Source organism: Heptranchias perlo, unplaced genomic scaffold (genome assembly GCF_035084215.1).
Source record: "Heptranchias perlo isolate sHepPer1 unplaced genomic scaffold, sHepPer1.hap1 HAP1_SCAFFOLD_73, whole genome shotgun sequence".
NCBI lineage: Eukaryota > Metazoa > Chordata > Chondrichthyes > Hexanchiformes > Hexanchidae > Heptranchias > Heptranchias perlo.
In genome coordinates this window covers 254,110-271,290 of record NW_027139761.1, presented here as the reverse complement: position 1 = coordinate 271,290, position 17,181 = coordinate 254,110, and the positions used below count along the sequence as shown (strand labels likewise).

The window sequence follows — 17,181 nt, the reverse complement described above, 5'->3', positions numbered from 1 at the left end:
TTTTACCATTCTTTAAGTTTAGAGGGATGCTCTGAATATGTGTTTTACATTGAAACGTAAGTGGATTAATAAAATAAAATGAGGAAATCTGTTTAAAAATATGAAGAGCTGATTTTCCATGTTGAATATCGCGATATATTTATATACACAACTGTAATTTGTGAAATGATGGTATGTATTTATTTCTATATCTGTACGGGTAAGGAAATCCCCATTGGATCATTTCCAGGAACCAGCCAAGTAATAAATTAGTTTGTCAAACCCAAAACACCCTTTGGGATTTGCTGATTGAACATTTGTATGGAAATCGCGACCATCACAAAGCATTGGAACAAATATACCCGCTGAGGCTTCGGGGTTGTAACTGATTTATTTCTATCACTGAGTAACCTATTTTAAACAGGGTGAAGCTACAAATCTAATGATAAGAGTCTGTGTTGGAGAAGGAACAGATGAAAGTATCAAATTTAATTACACTGATTCCACAAACACTGTACACCACATCCTTTAAACATTGTTAACTGTTTCGACATAAAACGGGTGAGGGTGTAAAAAGAAAGTAACAGAAAAAAAGCTCATTAATGTCTCCAATTTAATTTTGATATTGTTGCACAAACACTGAACATCCCATCCCTAAAACACTGACCCGATCTAAAATCTTTCGGCAGGAACCTGAGCCACAGTGAAAATGCTGTGATTTCAACCTGGTTCAAAACACGCAGCCATCTGATTTGGAGTCAGACGCGACTGTTCTTGGACCAGGCCAACAACAAGCGGCTGGAGCCGGATCCATTGGAGGGTGATCCGTGCAGACCGCCACCGCGGCTCTCGGAATGTGAGAGGCGGAAGCAGGAGCAGCCTGACCGCCTCAACCACAGCACAGGATCCCCGCTCTCCCGCCCATTGCGTAACTGACTCTGTGGCGCAATGGATACCGTGTTGGACTTCTACCTAATCAATTGGAGAAGATATTCAAAGGTTGTGGGTTCGAGTCCCACCAGAGTTGGATTTTAGTTCGGGAGCTGGGAAGTGAAATTTTGCAGCAAAACCGCAACAGGATCAGAAATGTCCGTCAAGGATGTGAAACTGCCCCCTGCACTTCATCTTACACAAGTGGCTCCAGTCACACCCGAATTTATGATTCTAAATCCACTCTGAGCTGGATTGACGAAACACTCTCAAGGAGGAGACTCATCCTTTGCTCAGACCGAAAGTCAATCTGCTGAACTTCCGGCTCTGTCAGACTGTATGTTCCTTCAGACAGGTTTCGAACTGGACACATGCATCCTGCTGCCGTGCGAGCATTGGTGCTTGAGGGGTAGAATTCTTGTTTGCTGTAATTCTATTCCTGTAAAACTCCTCCTGCAGTGCAGGATGGAAAGTATCCTGGCTGAGCGGTCAAAGGTGCTGGTTTGAAGCTCCAGTTAAATCCCACGATTTATAGATGGATCAAAATCATAGTTTGCGTCTCCAAAACCGCAACCTCCCTCCTGTAAACAAGTTACTTGACCTCGTCCTCACCAATCTACCTGTCGCAAATGCATCTGTCCATGACAGTATTGGTAGGAGTGACCACCGCACAGTCCTTGTGGAGACCAAGTCCCGCCTTCGAACTGAGGAGACCATCCAACGTGTTGTGTGGCACTACCACCGTGCGAAATGGGACAGATTCCGAACAGATCTGGCAGCTCAAAACTGAGCATCAGCAGCAGCAGATTTGTATTCCAGCACAATCTGTAACCTCATGGCCCGGCATATTCCTCACTCTATCATTACCAACATGCCAGGAGATCAACCTTGGTTCAATGAGGAGTGCAGAAGAGCATGCCAAGAGCAGCACCAGGCGTACCTAAAAATGAGGTGCCAACTTGGTGAAGCTACAACTCAGGACGACATATGTGCTAAACAGCGGAAGCAACATGCTATAGACAGAGCTAAGCGATTCCACAACCAGCGGATCAGATCAAAGCTCTGCAGTCCTGCCACATCCAGTCGTGAATGGTGGTGGACAATTAAACAACTAACGGGAGGAGGAGGCTCTGCAAACATCCCCATCCTCAATGATGGCGGAGTCCAGCACGTGAGTGCAAAAGGCAAGGCTGAAGCATTAGCAACCATCTTCAGCCAGAAGTGTCAAGTGGATGATCCATCTCGGCCTCCTCCCGATATCCAAACCATCACGGAAGCCAGTCTTCAGCCAATTCGATTCACTCCACGTGATATCAAGAAACGGCTGAGTGCACTGGATACAGCAAAGGCTGTGGGCCCCGACAACATCCCAGCTGTAATGCTGAAGATTTGTGCTCCAGAACAAGCTGCGCCTCGAGCCAAGCTGTTCCAGTACAGCTACAACACTGGCATCTACCCGACAATGTGGAAAATTGCCCAGGTATGTCCTGTCCACAAAAAGCAGGACAAATCCAATCCGGTCAATTACCGCCCCATCAGTCTACTCTCAATCATCAGCAAAGTGATGGAAGGTGTCGTCGACAGTGCTATCAAGCAGCACTTACTCACCAATAACCTGCTCACCGATGCTCAGTTTGGGTTCCGCCAGGACCACTCGGCTCCAGACCTCATTACAGCCTTGGCCCAAACATGGACAAAAGAGCTGAATTCCAGAGGTGAGGTGAGAGTGACTGCCCTTGACATCAAGGCGGCATTTGACCGAGTTTGGCACCAAGGAGCCCGAGTAAAATTGAAGTCAATGGGAATCAAGGGGAAAACTCTGCAGTGGCTGGAGTCATACCTAACGCAAAGGAAGATGGTAGTGGTTGTTGGAGGCCAATCATCTCAGACCACAGGACATTGCTGCAGGAGTTCCTCAAGGCAGTGTCCTAGGGCCAACCATCTTCAGCTGCAACATCAATGACCTTCCCGCCATCATAAGGTCAGAAATGGGGATGTTCGCTGATGATTGCACAGTGTTAACTTCCATTTGCAACCCCTCAAATAATGAAGCAGTCCGTTCCCGCATGCAGCAAGACCTGGACAACATCCAGGCTTGGGCTCAAAACTGGCAAGTAACATTCGCGCCAGACAAATGCCAGGCAATGACCATCTCCAACAAGAGAGAGTCTAAGCACCTCCCCTTGACATTCAACGTCATTACCATCGCCGAATCCCCCACCATCAACATTCTGGGGGTCACCATTGACCAGAAACTTAACTGGACCAGCCATATAAATACTGTGGCTACGAGAGCAGGTCAGAGGCTGGTTATTCTGTGGTGGGTGACTCACCTCCTGACTTCCCAAAGCCTTTCCACCATCTCCAAGGCACAAGTCAGGAGTGTGATGGACTACTCTCCACTTGCTTGGATGAGTGCAGCTCCAACAACACTCAAGAAGCTCTACACCATCCAAGATAAAGCAGCCCGTTTGATTGGCACCCCATCCACCACACTTAACATTCACTGCCTTCACCACCGGCGCACTGTGGCTGTAGTGTGTTCCATCCACAGGATGCACTGCATCAACTCGCCAAGGCTTCTTCGACAGCACCTCCCAAACCCGCGACCTCTACCACCTCGAAGGACTACAGCAGGCACATGGGAACAACACCACCTGCACGTTCTCCTCCAAGTCACACACCATCCCGACTTGGAACTATATCGCCGTTCCTTCATCGTCGCTGGGTCAAAATCCTGGAACTCCCTTCCTAACAGCACTGTGGAAGAACCGTCACCACACGGACTGCAGCGGTTCAAGAAGGCGGCTCACCACCGCCTTCTCAAGGGCAATTAGGAATTGGCAATAAATGCCGGCCTCGCCAGCGACGCCCACATCCCATGAACGAATAAAAAAATACTAAACTTTGCAACAGAGTGGTCCGGAGGAACCACATGTCAATTCAAATAAGTAGATGCATTTTGGAGCACACCAATTGTACCTTCAACTCTGGTCGAAATGTTCACAAGCAAAAGGATTGTTTGACTTAGCTGAGACTCGAATTAACAATCTCGCCATTTCCCGATCATGTAATGTCATTTCAGGACCGCGCACTGACTGATTGCGCCGCTCGAGTCCGGTCACTTTGATCACCTGTCCCACTCTGCTGGAAAGAATCTTCAGTGTTTGAGGCCCTTCCCTGTGGAAACCTGTCCAGTCACTGTGATCAAACTAATATCCGCACTTTCACTTTCAGCTTCTTTCACATCATCTGCTCCATCGCACTATAAGCGGGTTTTCTGCGAACAGGTCAAAATGAACATTGCCAGAAATTCTATCATTCGTCGGATTTGAACCCAGCGCCCACACAGCGATTAGATTTATTGTCTTAAAGCAACGAGCTTTGTTCGCAAATCGCCTTGCCAGTCTTTCACGTTTTGTTTAATGCCCAAATAAATACATTGGAGCAAATTGACCGCATTTACACCGTGCTGGGGTTGTTCTGCTTAGAACAGAGAAGGTTCAGAGGAGATTTGATAGAAGTGTTCAAAGTCATGAAGGGTTTAGATAAAGTTAATAAAGAGTAGCTGTTCCCATTGACGGAAGTGTCGGGAACAAGAGGACACAGATTTGAGGTGATTGGCAAACGAACCAAAGGCGACATGAGGAAAATCTTTTTTACGCAGCGAATAGTTATGATCTGAAATGCGCTGCCTGTAAAGGTGGTGGAAGCTGATTCAATCGTGGCTTTCAAAAATAATTTGATAAATACTTGAAGGGGAAAATGCAGGGCCACGGGGAAAGCGACGGGGAATGGGACCAATGGGATTGTTCTGACAAAAGGCAGGTCAGGAATTGATGGGTCGAATGGCCTCTTTCTGTGGTGTGTTCATTCTGTGATCAATATTATTTTACATGCAGTGAACAGACCATCCCGAAAAGACTGCCCCGCGATAAAACAGAGTGACACTGAAGCGTTGCGAAAATGCGATGACCCCGACGTGATTCGAACACGCATCCTTCTGATCTGGAGTCAAACGCGCTGCCGTTGCGCCACGAGGTCCACAGCAAGTAGCTGGATCCGGATCCATAGGAGGGAGATCGGTACCAACCGCCACAGGGACTCGAAGAGGCGGAAGCAGCAACAGCAACAGCGCAGGAGCCCCGCTCTCGAATCCAGCCGTTCCCAGCGGAGAGCTGCCAGTCCCGGCCTGAGCCCTATCTGGGAGCCGCCTGGCATTCTTTCTTCACAGAACGGGACCGATCCAGTTTCAGCTCACACACAAGCTCAGGAATCCCACTCCTGACAGATTCACTTAGAAAAACCTTGTTTAGATTCAGTGAATTGGGATTTAATTCAATCCTCATCTGCCCTCCGCTCTGTCAGTTCAGGACTTTATTTAAACCGACACTTGGAGCTCTGTTTCACAGGGTGCCGACTGTTTAAGCATTTCTCAGTCCCACTACAAACACCTTTTGCTGCTAACTTCTGCTTCATACAAAGTTCCCAGGAACGAGGGAATTTCTCCTGGGTACTGAGTTCGAGTTAAGGAACATTAGAGGTGCGATTACACTGCTTGGTGTATTCTATAGGCCACCAGCTAGTGGGACGGATATAGATGAGCACATTTTCAGGGAAATTACAGAGAGGTACAAAAGGCATAGAGCAGTAATAACTGGGGATTTCAACTACCCTAATATAAACAATTTTACAACACCAAGTTATAGTCCAGCAATTTTATTTTAAATTCACAAGCTTTCGGAGGCTTCCTCCTTCCTCAGGTAAATGTTTTAAAATAAAATTGCTGGACTATAACTTGGTGTTGTAAAATTGTTTACAATTGTCAACCCCAGTCCATCACCGGCATCTCCACATCATGACTACCCTAATATAGACTGGGATAACTATAATATAAGGCGCATAGAAGGGGAAGAATTTTTGAAATGTGTTCAGGATAACTTTCTCGACCAGTACGTTTCTGGCCCACTGAGGAAGGAGGCATTGCTGGAATTGGTTCAAGATAATGAGGCGGGCCAAGTGGAGCAAGTGTCATTGGGGGAGCATTTAGGAAGCAGCGATCAGTATCATAAGGATTAGAATAGCTATGGAAATGGACTCTGTCCACTCTAAAATAAAAATACTCAACTGGAGGAGGGTCAATTTCAGTGGGATGAGAACAGATCTGGCCCCGGTAAATTGGAATTAAAGATTGTCAGGCAAAACTATAATTGGACAGTGGGCGGCTTTTAGAAAGATGATTCGGGTATGGAGAAGGTACATTCCAACGAGGTAGAAAGGTAGGGCAACTAAAGCCAGATCTCCCTGGATAATAAAAGAGATAGAGAATAAGATGAAGCGGGGAAAAGTGGCGTATGACAGGTGTCAGATTGATAACACAAGTGCCAACCAGAGAGAATATAGAAAGATCAGAGGGGAAGTGAAAAAGGAAATAAGAGGGGCAAAGAGAAAGCATAAGAATAGCGGAAAACATAAAATTGAATCAAAAAGTATTCTACAGACATGTTAACAGTAAACGGGTAGTAAGAGGAGGGGTGGGGACGATTAGGGACCATAAAGGAGATCTACTCATGGAGGCAGTGGGCATGGCAGAGGTACTAAATTAGTACTTCGCATTGATCATTACCAAGGAAGAAGATGCTGCCAGATTCTCGATAAAGGAAGATATAGTTAAGATACTGGATGGGCTATAAAATGAGAAAGAAGAGGTACTAGAAAGGCTTGTTGTACTTAAAATAGATAAGTCAACTAGTCTGGATGGGATGCACCCGAGGATGCTGAGGGAAGTAAAGGGGGAAATTGCAGAGGTACTGGCCATTATCTTCCAGACATCCTTAGTTATGGGGATGGTGCCAGAGGAGTGGAGAATTGCAAAGGTTACAACCTTGTTCAAAAAAAGGGTGTAAAGATAAACCCAGCAACTATAGGCCAGTAAGTTTATCCTCGGTGATGGGGAAAGTTTTCGAAATGATAATCCGGGACAGAATTAACAGTCACTTGGACGAGTGTGGATTGATTAGGGAATGCCAGCACGGATTTGGTAAAGGCAAATGGTGTTTAACCAACTTGATAGAGTTGTTTGATGAGGTAACAGAGAGGGTAGATGAGGTCAATGCAGTTGACGTGGTGTATATGGACTTTCAAAAAGCGTTTGATAAAGTGCCACGTGGTAGGCTTGCGATCAAGATTGCAGCCCATGGAACACATGGGACAATAGCAACATGGATGCAACACCAGCTAAATGACAGGAAACGGAAAACTGTTGTTTTTTTGGACTGGAGGGAGGTGGGCAATGGTGTACCAGAGGGGTCGGTGCTGGGACCACTGCTTTTCTTGATATATATTAATGACTTGGGCTTTGGAGTAAAGAGTACAATATCAAAATTTGCAGATTACACAAAACTTGGAAGAGTAGAGAACAGTGAGGTGGATAGACTTGAAGAGGATATGGACACGCCGGTGGCATGGACGGACATGTGGCAGATGAAGTTTAACGCGGAACAATGCGAGGTGATGGATTTCAGTGGGAAAAACGAGGAGAGGCAATATAAACTAAAGGGCACAATTCTAAAAGGGTTAGAGGAACAGAGGGACCTGGGGGTATATGTGCACACATCGTTGAAAGTGGCAGGGCAGGTTGAGAAAGCGGTTTAAAAAGCAGACGGGGTCCTGGGCTTTATAAAGAGGGGCATAGAGTACAAAAACAAGCAAGTCATGATGAACCTTCATAACACACTATTTCGGCCACAAATGGAATATTGTGTCCAGTTCTGGGCAGTGCACTTTTGGAAGGATGTGACGGCCTTGAGAGGGTGCAGAGGAGATTTACTACAATTATTCCAGGGATGAGGGACTTAAGTTACATGGATAGATTGAAGAAGCTGGGAATGTTCACCTTGGAACTGAGAAGGCTGAGAGGAGAATTGATAGAGATATTCAAAATCATGAAGGGTCCAGATTGGGTAGATAGAGTGAAACTGTTCCCATTGGCGGAAGGGACATGAAACAAAAGGCATAGATTTAAGGTGATTGGCAAAAGAACCAAAGGTGACATGAGGAAAAACTTCTTCACACAGCGAGTGGTTGGAATCTTTGCTTTTTGTGCTTTGCATGTGAAGAAATGTCATCATTTTACCGACTGTATCTTAAGAGTGGGATTAAAAGTTCAGTGTTTATGACACCAGGAATCTTGTGCAGCCGTTGTTAAATTTATCAAAGCAGGCAATTGTCGCCGTTTATCACAAGAACGCCCGAACCGGATATGCGGTCAAGTTGAAAGTAACGCAACGAGAAGCATCTGATACAACACGAAAGGCATCGGGCTCTGACAAAAATCCCCACCGTTTTTCTTTTCCAACATAAAGGGTGTGACATTTATTCTCTGAACATCGAAACAGTCTGGTATCGTTCACGACAGAAATCTCCACGTCACAACGAATTCGCCTTTCGGGACCTTGTCTCTCAAGATGAATTGTGATTTGCGTGAAACCAACGTTCCATTCCTTTATAAGTTTCATGTGCCTGCTCTCCGATCACAAGGTTTTTTTTAGTCCACAGGGTAAATGTTGGACTAACAGCTCTGCTCAGCCGGCAATGATCACTGTACATTTTCTTGCAGACAAAACACACATTGAAACCGTGGAACTTTGAGGCGATGAATCCTCAGGAAAAATAAAATAAGGGCTCGAATCAATCGTACCAATAGCACCAACGAGAAAGGTGAAGAGGTCACCTTCTAAACCAGTAATTCACTCAACTAAACCTTGAGATTGTAGCGACCAAAAAAACAACTGTCTCCTGTCAGTTTACTTTTCCAAAATGAATGGTTGAAGCTTGCAGGAGTTAAAATCCAACGAGCCGGTCTTCACTCTTAAACCAGCAACTATGAAGTTAAGAGAAACGTGCCGGAGAAATACTCGATTTCAGCACGGTGACACTGGGCCAGAGTAAAGTTCAGTTAATATGATCGCCGAGTGGCGAGAGGGTGGATTTGGAATTCCTGATCGACCGCACTGCGCATTTTCCAGATCTGCTTGGAGCACCAATCCCTTCAATTCATCACTTACAGGGACAATTCGATTCTCGGTTTCTTTTCGCTAAACTTGACGAGATCTTCAAAATTGAAAGAGACCCATATCAAAGCTAACCTCTTCACCGACATGCTCACAGATACAAAGCGGCCAAACTCTGCTTCAGTGAGATGAAAGCCCAGAGCGGTTTCAAGGTGGAAGGCAATTGCAAAGAAAGCTCGTTCAATGAAAGTACAGATCACTGAGGTGCCTTGAAAGTCCAAATTGTTTGAACTGAACTTCTGCTGAAAGCGCTTGAGATTCAGGGGAGTAATTTGGTGACTTTTTTTCCCTCTTTACAAAAGTTTGAATCGCACGTCAAGATCAAAAGCCGAGGGCTAAATTTGGGCTGCTCCGGGGTATGAACCTCGAATAGACCTCAACCATCCCCGAAATAAATCAAGGGGATTCAGTCTAAGTAAAATAATGGTATTGGAGCAAATAATTAGATTAAAGGTAGGCAAATCACCAGGACCTGATGGTGACCATCCCAGGGGATTAAAAGGAGTAGGTGAGGAAATTGGACATGCTTCAGTCATGATCGTTCAAACTGTCTTGAATCAGGAATTGTTCCATGGATTGAAAATTGCCAATGTCATTCCATTATTTAGGAATGGGAGCAGAGATAAAGTAGGAAATTACAGACCTATTAATCTGACGTCTTTTGTGGGGCAGTTACCAGTATCTGTTATCAGGGAAGAGAGACTGACCTCTTGGATAAATATGAATTGATCAGAGAAGCCAGCATGGATTTGTAAAGGGTAAGTCAAGTCTACAGAAACTAGTTGAACTTCTTGAAGATGTAATAACGTGGTAGATAATGCAGTGTCTATGGGTGTTATATGTGTATTGACTTCCAGAGGCATTCGATAAGGTACCACATAAGAGACTGTTAACAGAAATGAGATCACATGGAAATTAAAGCAACCTATTGAAATGGGTCGTGAGTTGGTTAGGAGGTAGGAGACAGAGAGTAGGGATAACGGATCTGTGCTCAAATTGAAAGGATGTGATTAGTGGGTGTCCCCCAGGGATCTGTACCGGGGCATCGGCTTTTTACTATGTGTATAAATGAGGCAAATGAAGAATTAGAGAGCTGTATATCCAAGTTTGTCGACTACACCAAGTTTGGTGGCACAGTGAGTAATGTAGATGGGAGCATAAAGTTGCAAAGGGAAATTGATAGATTAAGTGAGTTGGTAAAACTGTGGCAGATGGAGCTTACATAGAATTACATAAAATGTACATCACAGAAACAGACAATTCGGCCCAACTAGCCTATGCCGGTGTTTATGCTGCAGACGAGCCTCCTCCAACCCCTCTTCATCTAACCCGATGAGCAAACCCGTATATTCCTTTCTCCTCCCTGTGTTTATCTCTCTTCCCCGGAAATGCATCCATGCTTTTCGCCTTAACGACTCCTTGTGGTAGCAAGTTGCACATTCTAGCGAGCCTCTTTGTAAATATGGTTCTTTTGAGTGCCATGTTGCATTAAATGTGACTATCTTATATTTATGGCCCAAATTTTGGACTCCTCCCCACAAAATTGCAAACACCTCTGACCTATCAAACCCTTGCATAATCTTGAAGTACTATTTCCGGTCACCCTCAGCCTTCTATTTTCCATGGAAAACAGCCGAAGACTGTTCAATCTTTCAATATGGGGAAGTGTGAGGTCACCCACTTTGGACCTAAGCAAGATAGATGAGAATATGTTCTAAATGGTGAGAAGCGAGGAACTGTGGAGGAGGAAAGATATTTACGGATCCAAGTGCAGAAATCATTAAAAGTCAGTGGACAGTTACAAAAATAATTAAAAAGGCTCATGGAACTATGGCCTTTATCTTAAGGGAGTTGGAATTCAAAGGGGTGGAAGTTATGTTACAGTTATATAAACTCTGCTCAGACCACATTTCGAGTACTGCATTCAGTTCTGAGCACCACGCTTCAGGGAGGATATATTGGCCTTGGAGGGGGTGCAGCGCAGATTCACCAGAATTATACCGGAGCTAAAATGGTTAAATTATGCGGACAAGTTGCATAGAAAAAGTTTGTATTTCCTTGTGTACAGAAGATTAAGTGATGATGTAATCGAGTTGTTGAAGGTGATTAAATGAGCCAATGGTGTGTGTGTGAGCTGTGAGACACCTTGAAATCCCAATCCTCTCCACCACTGGGGACTGAGTCTTCCAACATACAGGGATTTTCACTCGTGCAAGTTTCATCCACATTTTCTGCTCTTCATTTCTCCGACCTGCTTGTTGCGCCTTTCCCTTCAATTCAGGACTTACAGGAAAAACTCGATTCTGCCATCAATCTTCGGGTCACATGGTGAGATTTCAAATAATTGAAATCGACCCTTATCAACCCCAATATCGTCACCTACACGTTTGACGAATGCAAAGCGGCTTCTATCGCGGTTTGGCTGCACAACTCGTTCAAAGATACTGTCGGTAATTGGAGGGTCTTTCAAGTCATGACACGAACATAACAGTTCGCACTGCCGTTTTCCGCAAGACGCTTAAGATTCATGTGGAATGATTTCGATCTGGCGGTTAAATCAGTTCCCTCTTCACAAATCCGCCTTTGAACCCGGGACTTTTAGTATTTTTGATAACCTATACCAAACTGGTTTGTCCTGTGTTTAACATTACTTTTTAAATATTACAGGTAAGCAAAGCACTTGAGCTATCACAGCTGTGACTTTGACTTTTCTCCCTCTCCAATGGATTTCCCCGACAACTGCCACGAACCACAATCTTCTGTCACTCTTCTCCATCAGAAAGTTCCGAGCCTCGGTTTTCAAATGAAATAACGCCCATCTCTTCAATCATCGACAGCTCAGAGAGAGTTTCTCAGTTTCAGCTCCCGATTTCCCCAAATCCTCAAAGTAGCATGAAAATAATTGTCCTTAAGTTAATAATAATATAATTAAAAGTTCTTATCGTCTGAGGTTTTGTTTCAGATGCCACGGCTTTTAAAGGTCACTGCGGATGTTTAACGATTCGCCTCTTGTTTGGAGGCTTCTGTGTGGGAAAGATCACGAAGCGATAATTGAGAGACCGAGGATGAAGCTGTTTGATGGGAGCGCTGGTGACACAGACCGTGCGCGGCTCCAGTGGCGCAATCGCCCAGCGCGCGTTATTTCTACAATAATTATACGCTCGAGAAATGCTGGGGTTGTGAGCTCCAGCGCCATCTAAAGTAGTTGAACCTTTTAAACATTTTGACTGGAGTTCAAGGTACAACCGGTTCCATAACACATCGACTTCTTCATGTCCCCATGTGGGCACTGAGGCTCCTCTGGCCCACCGTCTTGCAATAGCAGGTGAGAGTTTATTTGTTAAAAGGAGGGAGAGGGGGCAATTGGCGACAACTGAAATGGTAAAGCGGCAGGCACGAGATGTTCAAATCGAAACAACCAAAAACACAATTCTTCTTTCCGTGAAGCAGGTATTCATCGGTTTGAAGTGTCGTGTAGGGAAAATTCGGGAGGCAAATCTGCTGCCTGGTGTCACGGTGTAACGGGTGAAATTATTCAGCTTTCAATTGTTGATCGGCTGAAATGTCGAGAGGCCTTTTCCAGCTCCCGTGTGGAACAAGTTTAGCTTTTGAGCCATTGGGTGAAGCGTTTTTTTATTGCTGCTAACGAATGACAAGACATTTTGTTAAAACGAGAAGAATTGCAAAATCACAAGTTCGCTGTCCATGTTTCTGACATCATGTTCAACAGAAACAAAGATTCTCCTCAACACGTTGCTGAAAATTGTATAAAAGGGATCCTCACCCGAATTCGACATCGACAGGGATAATTCAGAGTCCCACCATGAATCGGTATGATGGAAGCTAACCCAACAGCGAGCCTGGATAGCTCAGTCGGTAGAGCATCAGACTGTTAAACTAGGTTAGTCATCTGAGGGTCCAGGTTTAAGTCCCTGTTCAGGCTAAAACTTTTAAAACAGCTGGCAAGTTCTGCTTTTCCAGCGGACCAAAATCAGCGAAAGGAGCAAGAGTTGGCCATCCAGTCCTTCGAGCCTGCTTCGCCAATTTGATCAGGTCATTGCTGATCTTCGACCTCGACTCCACCTGTCTCCATAACCCTTGAGTTCCTTCGTGTCCAAAAATCTATCCATCTCTGTTTTGGATCTGTTCAATGGCTCAGCATCCACAGCCCTCTGGGGTAGAGAATTCCAATGGTTCACAACCCCCTCAGTGAAGAAATTATTCCTCATCTCTGTACGAAATGGCCGGTCCCTTATCTTGAGATTGTGACCATTAGTTCGAGACTCTCCAGCGAGGGGAAACAGCGTCCTAGCATCTACCCTGTCAAGCCCTCGAAGAATTTTATATGACTCAATGAGATCACCTCATTATTGTAAACTGCAGAGAATATAGTTCCATTCTACTCAATCTCTCCTCACAGGACAACCATCTTATCCCAGGAATCAATCCAGTGAACCTTTGTTGCACCCACTCGAAGGCAAGTGTATCGTTCTGCAGGTGAGGAGATCAAAACTGTACACAGTACTCCAGATGCGGTCTCACCAAAGCCCTACCTAATTACAGCAAGGCTTCCTTATCTTTGTAGTCAAACCACCTCGCAATAAAGGGCAACATACCATTTGCTTTCCGAATTGCTGGCCGCACCTGCAGGTTAACTTTCTGTGATCCGTGTACAAGGACACACAAATCCCTTTGAATATCAACACTTCGTAGTCTCTCACCTTTGAAAAGATATTCTGCTTTTGTATTCTTCCTACCAAAGTGAATAACCTCACATTTCCCCAACTTATACTTCATTTGCCACCTTCTAGCCCACTCACTTAACCTGTCCGCATCACTTTGCATCCTCTTTGCATCCTCCTCACAGCTTACTTTCCCACCTGGTTTTGTATCGTCAACAAACTTGGATACATTACACTCGGTCCCCTCATCTAAGTCATCAATATAGATTGTAAATAGCTGAGGCCTAAGCACTGATCTTCACGGCATCCCAATAGTTACAACCTGCCAATCCGAAAATGACCTCTTTATTCCGACTTTCTGTTTTCTGTACGTCAACAAATCCCCAATCCATGTTAATATATTACCCACAAACCCATGAGCCCTAATCTTGGTAAACAAACTTTTGTGTGGCACCTTATCGATTACCTTTTGAAAATCCACATATTCTACATCCACCGGTTCTCCCTTATCTACCCTGCTATCTACACCCTCAAAACCTCTAATAGAGTTGTCAAACACGATTTCCCTTTCTTAGAACCGTGTTGCATGTGCCTAACCATATTATGATTTTCGAAGTGCCCTTTTACCACGTCCCGAGTTATAGATTCTAGCATTTTCCATCCTACTATTGTCAGGCTAATCGCTTGTCGTTCCCTGTTTTCTCTCTCCCTCCTTTCTTGAATAGCGGAGTTACATTTGGTACCTTCCATTCCATAGGGACCTTTCTAGAATCTGTAAGATACATAAAAAGGCTGATGATAACAGTGACTGTTCGGACACTATGAGCTACAGTTAAAGATTGGTAACATTTAAAGTGTCAGGCAGCAGATCTTTTCCAAATCATGACAGAAATGGCAAGAAAACCACACGCAGACTTTGAGGAGCGACACGACTTTCGAACAGGAGACATTTTACAGAAGGCAAGAAAGTGCATTGTGTATCGCTCTTATGGGTTGTAAAATTGAAGAATGATGGGCTGCTGGCTGTTCAGGCAGGAGCGGTGAAATTGCTCATGTTGATCAGGAGCGAGCTTCATGCTCAGTCGGGGGAATTTGGTTGGTGCTGTTTTGAACAACACCAGGAAAGTCAAGTTCCCTGATCGGGAATCAAACATGCTGCCGCGGCGGCGAGAGCGCCGAATCCTCAGCACTGGACCACCAGCGAATCTGCTGCAATTTTTATTCAAGCAAACAGACCAACGCTGCCTTTCCGACTTGTCCCCACGAAACTCACGTCACTTTCGCCCCAGACAAGTTGCTCGCACAAAATGGAATTTACTGTTCGAACATGAAAGACTTGTTCAGACAACGACAGCACCAAGTGCGGGTAGGCAGGTACATGAAATAGACAGTGAGGGGAAATATTACCACAAGCTGCTGGTGTAACTGTTTCCATTTCCAAAACACACGCACCGAATCAGTGCAGCTCCTTGGAAAGGTGCAAGGCAACGCAGGACTGTCATGTCTCACTTGTAGCAATTGACACACACAAGATTCTGCCATCACGAGCCATCTCCTTCTGTTTCTGTCACTACTTTATCTCCAGCTTCTTCTGCTCCTCCAGATGCCGGTGAAATAGATGTTCAAAGTAAACACAGAGACTTAACGAGAAAAAAACCTTAACTGGAAAGCAGGAGAGGGGAAGAATGATGCTGGGCATTGAGAGACGATGGATTTTGCAGATACCTGGATAAATAGACACAACGACCTCATCTCCCTGCATCTTCGGATACTGAATATCTTAATGCTCAAGAGATGTTCTCACTGCCCCAGGCCCATTATCTCCAGTCGCATCTCCCACCAATCTTGCATATGTTGCTTCGCTCTGAAATTGTGCATTTTTTCACACTGCGATTCCATTTGAAGAAAACATTGCTGTGATCAGCTCGTGTTGTTACGGAGATGGAGCACAAGAAGATATATAAAAGGCCAATGATAACAGTAACTTTTCAGACACTGTGAGCTACAGTTAAAGGTCGGCAACATTTAAAGAGTCAGGTAACAGATCTTTTCCAAATCCTGACAGAAATGGCAAGAAAACGGAACGCAGACTTTGATCAATGTTACGACTTTCAAATAGCAGACATTTTATACAAGGCAAGAAAGATTTACAAGGATGTTGCCTGGACTGTCGAATTTTAGCCAAGAGGAAAGATTGGATAGGCTGGGGATGTTTTCTTTGGAACAGAAGAGGCTGAATGGAGATTTAATTGAGGTGAACAAAATTATGAGGGGCCTAGTGTGGATTGAAAGGACCCATATCCCTTCACAGAGAGGATAGTAACCAGGGGCATAGATTTAAAGTGATTGGTCGGAGGATTATTGGGGAGCTGAGGAGAAATTCTTTCGCCCAAGGGTTGTGGGGTCTGCAACTCACTGCCTGAAAGGATGGTAGAGGCGGACACCCTCATCGCATTTAAAGAGTACGTGGGTATGTACTTGAAGTGCTGTCAACTATGAGGCCACAGACCAAGAGCTGGAAAGTGGGATTAAGCTGGATATTTCTTTTTCGGCTGGCACAGACACGATGGGCCGAACGGTCTCTTTCTGTGCCGTAAATTCTTTTGATTCCATGATTCTAATTAACAGTAAGCAGGGTAGTTCAGGGGTCATGAGAATGCTACTGAAGAAAAATAACTGCTAGGAACCAAGCAATGTGTCCTTGTAAACCACAGACTGGGGAAGTTCCAGCTCCACTGACAGGGATGGGTCACAACAGTGTATAAAAGTGAGGGGATACTGATGTAAGGGGCAGTCGTGACTGGAGACACAGAGATCAAGCTCAGGGTGCCTAAGGTTCTATCCAAAGGGATCACCTCGCGTGCACGGGGGACTTGCATGTTTACTCTGGTGCGGTAGAGGAAAGAGAATTTGCTCATATATTTCTTAATAAGGTATTAAAGTTACGGACTCTCAGACTTGTTAATTAATAAGACAATGCATTAGTTAGGACCTTCTTCCCCTAAGTCTCTCTGCTCCTCTACTTTAAAACTTTGACCATTTAGTTTACATTTCATCTCATTTTTTTTCCCCTCAAAATGTATCACGTCACATTTCTCTGCATTAAACTTCACCTGCCTGTTTACGAACCTGTGGACGTCACAATGAAGTCACTGACTCCTCTTCACAGTTCCCCACGCTGCCAATTTTGGCGTCATCTAGAGATTTTCACCTTGTGTCCCACATACCCAAGCTCAGATCATTCTCTATAATGAGAAGAGCAATGGTCTCAACACTGACCCTGGGGGATACCACTGTTTACATCTGTCCTGTCTGAAGAACATCCATTAACCACTACTCTCTGTTTTCTGCCCTTTACACAACTTCCTATCCACACTGCCCCATTCATTTTAATACCGTGGGTATTAATTTTATCAACAAGCCTCCAGTCCGGCATCTTATCAAACACCTTTTCACAATCCAACTACACAACCTCCGCTACATTCCCTTTATCAGTGGACTTGAGTTATCTCAAATAA

At 44.8% G+C, this 17,181-nt stretch overlaps 3 non-coding genes across 3 annotated transcripts; 2 read left to right on the top strand and 1 right to left on the bottom strand.

Annotated features, from left to right (window-relative positions):
- Positions 1–913: 913 nt before the first annotated feature.
- trnar-ucu (transfer RNA arginine (anticodon UCU)) lies at positions 914–1,006 on the top strand. Its single transcript has 2 exons — positions 914–950; positions 971–1,006. It is a non-coding gene; the product is annotated as a tRNA-Arg (tRNA).
- Positions 1,007–4,881: 3,875 nt separating this feature from the next.
- Positions 4,882–4,953, bottom strand: trnaw-cca (transfer RNA tryptophan (anticodon CCA)). Its single transcript has one exon. It is a non-coding gene; the product is annotated as a tRNA-Trp (tRNA).
- Positions 4,954–12,839: 7,886 nt separating this feature from the next.
- trnan-guu (transfer RNA asparagine (anticodon GUU)) lies at positions 12,840–12,924 on the top strand. Its single transcript is given in 2 exon segments — positions 12,840–12,876; positions 12,890–12,924. It is a non-coding gene; the product is annotated as a tRNA-Asn (tRNA).
- Positions 12,925–17,181: the final 4,257 nt, after the last annotated feature.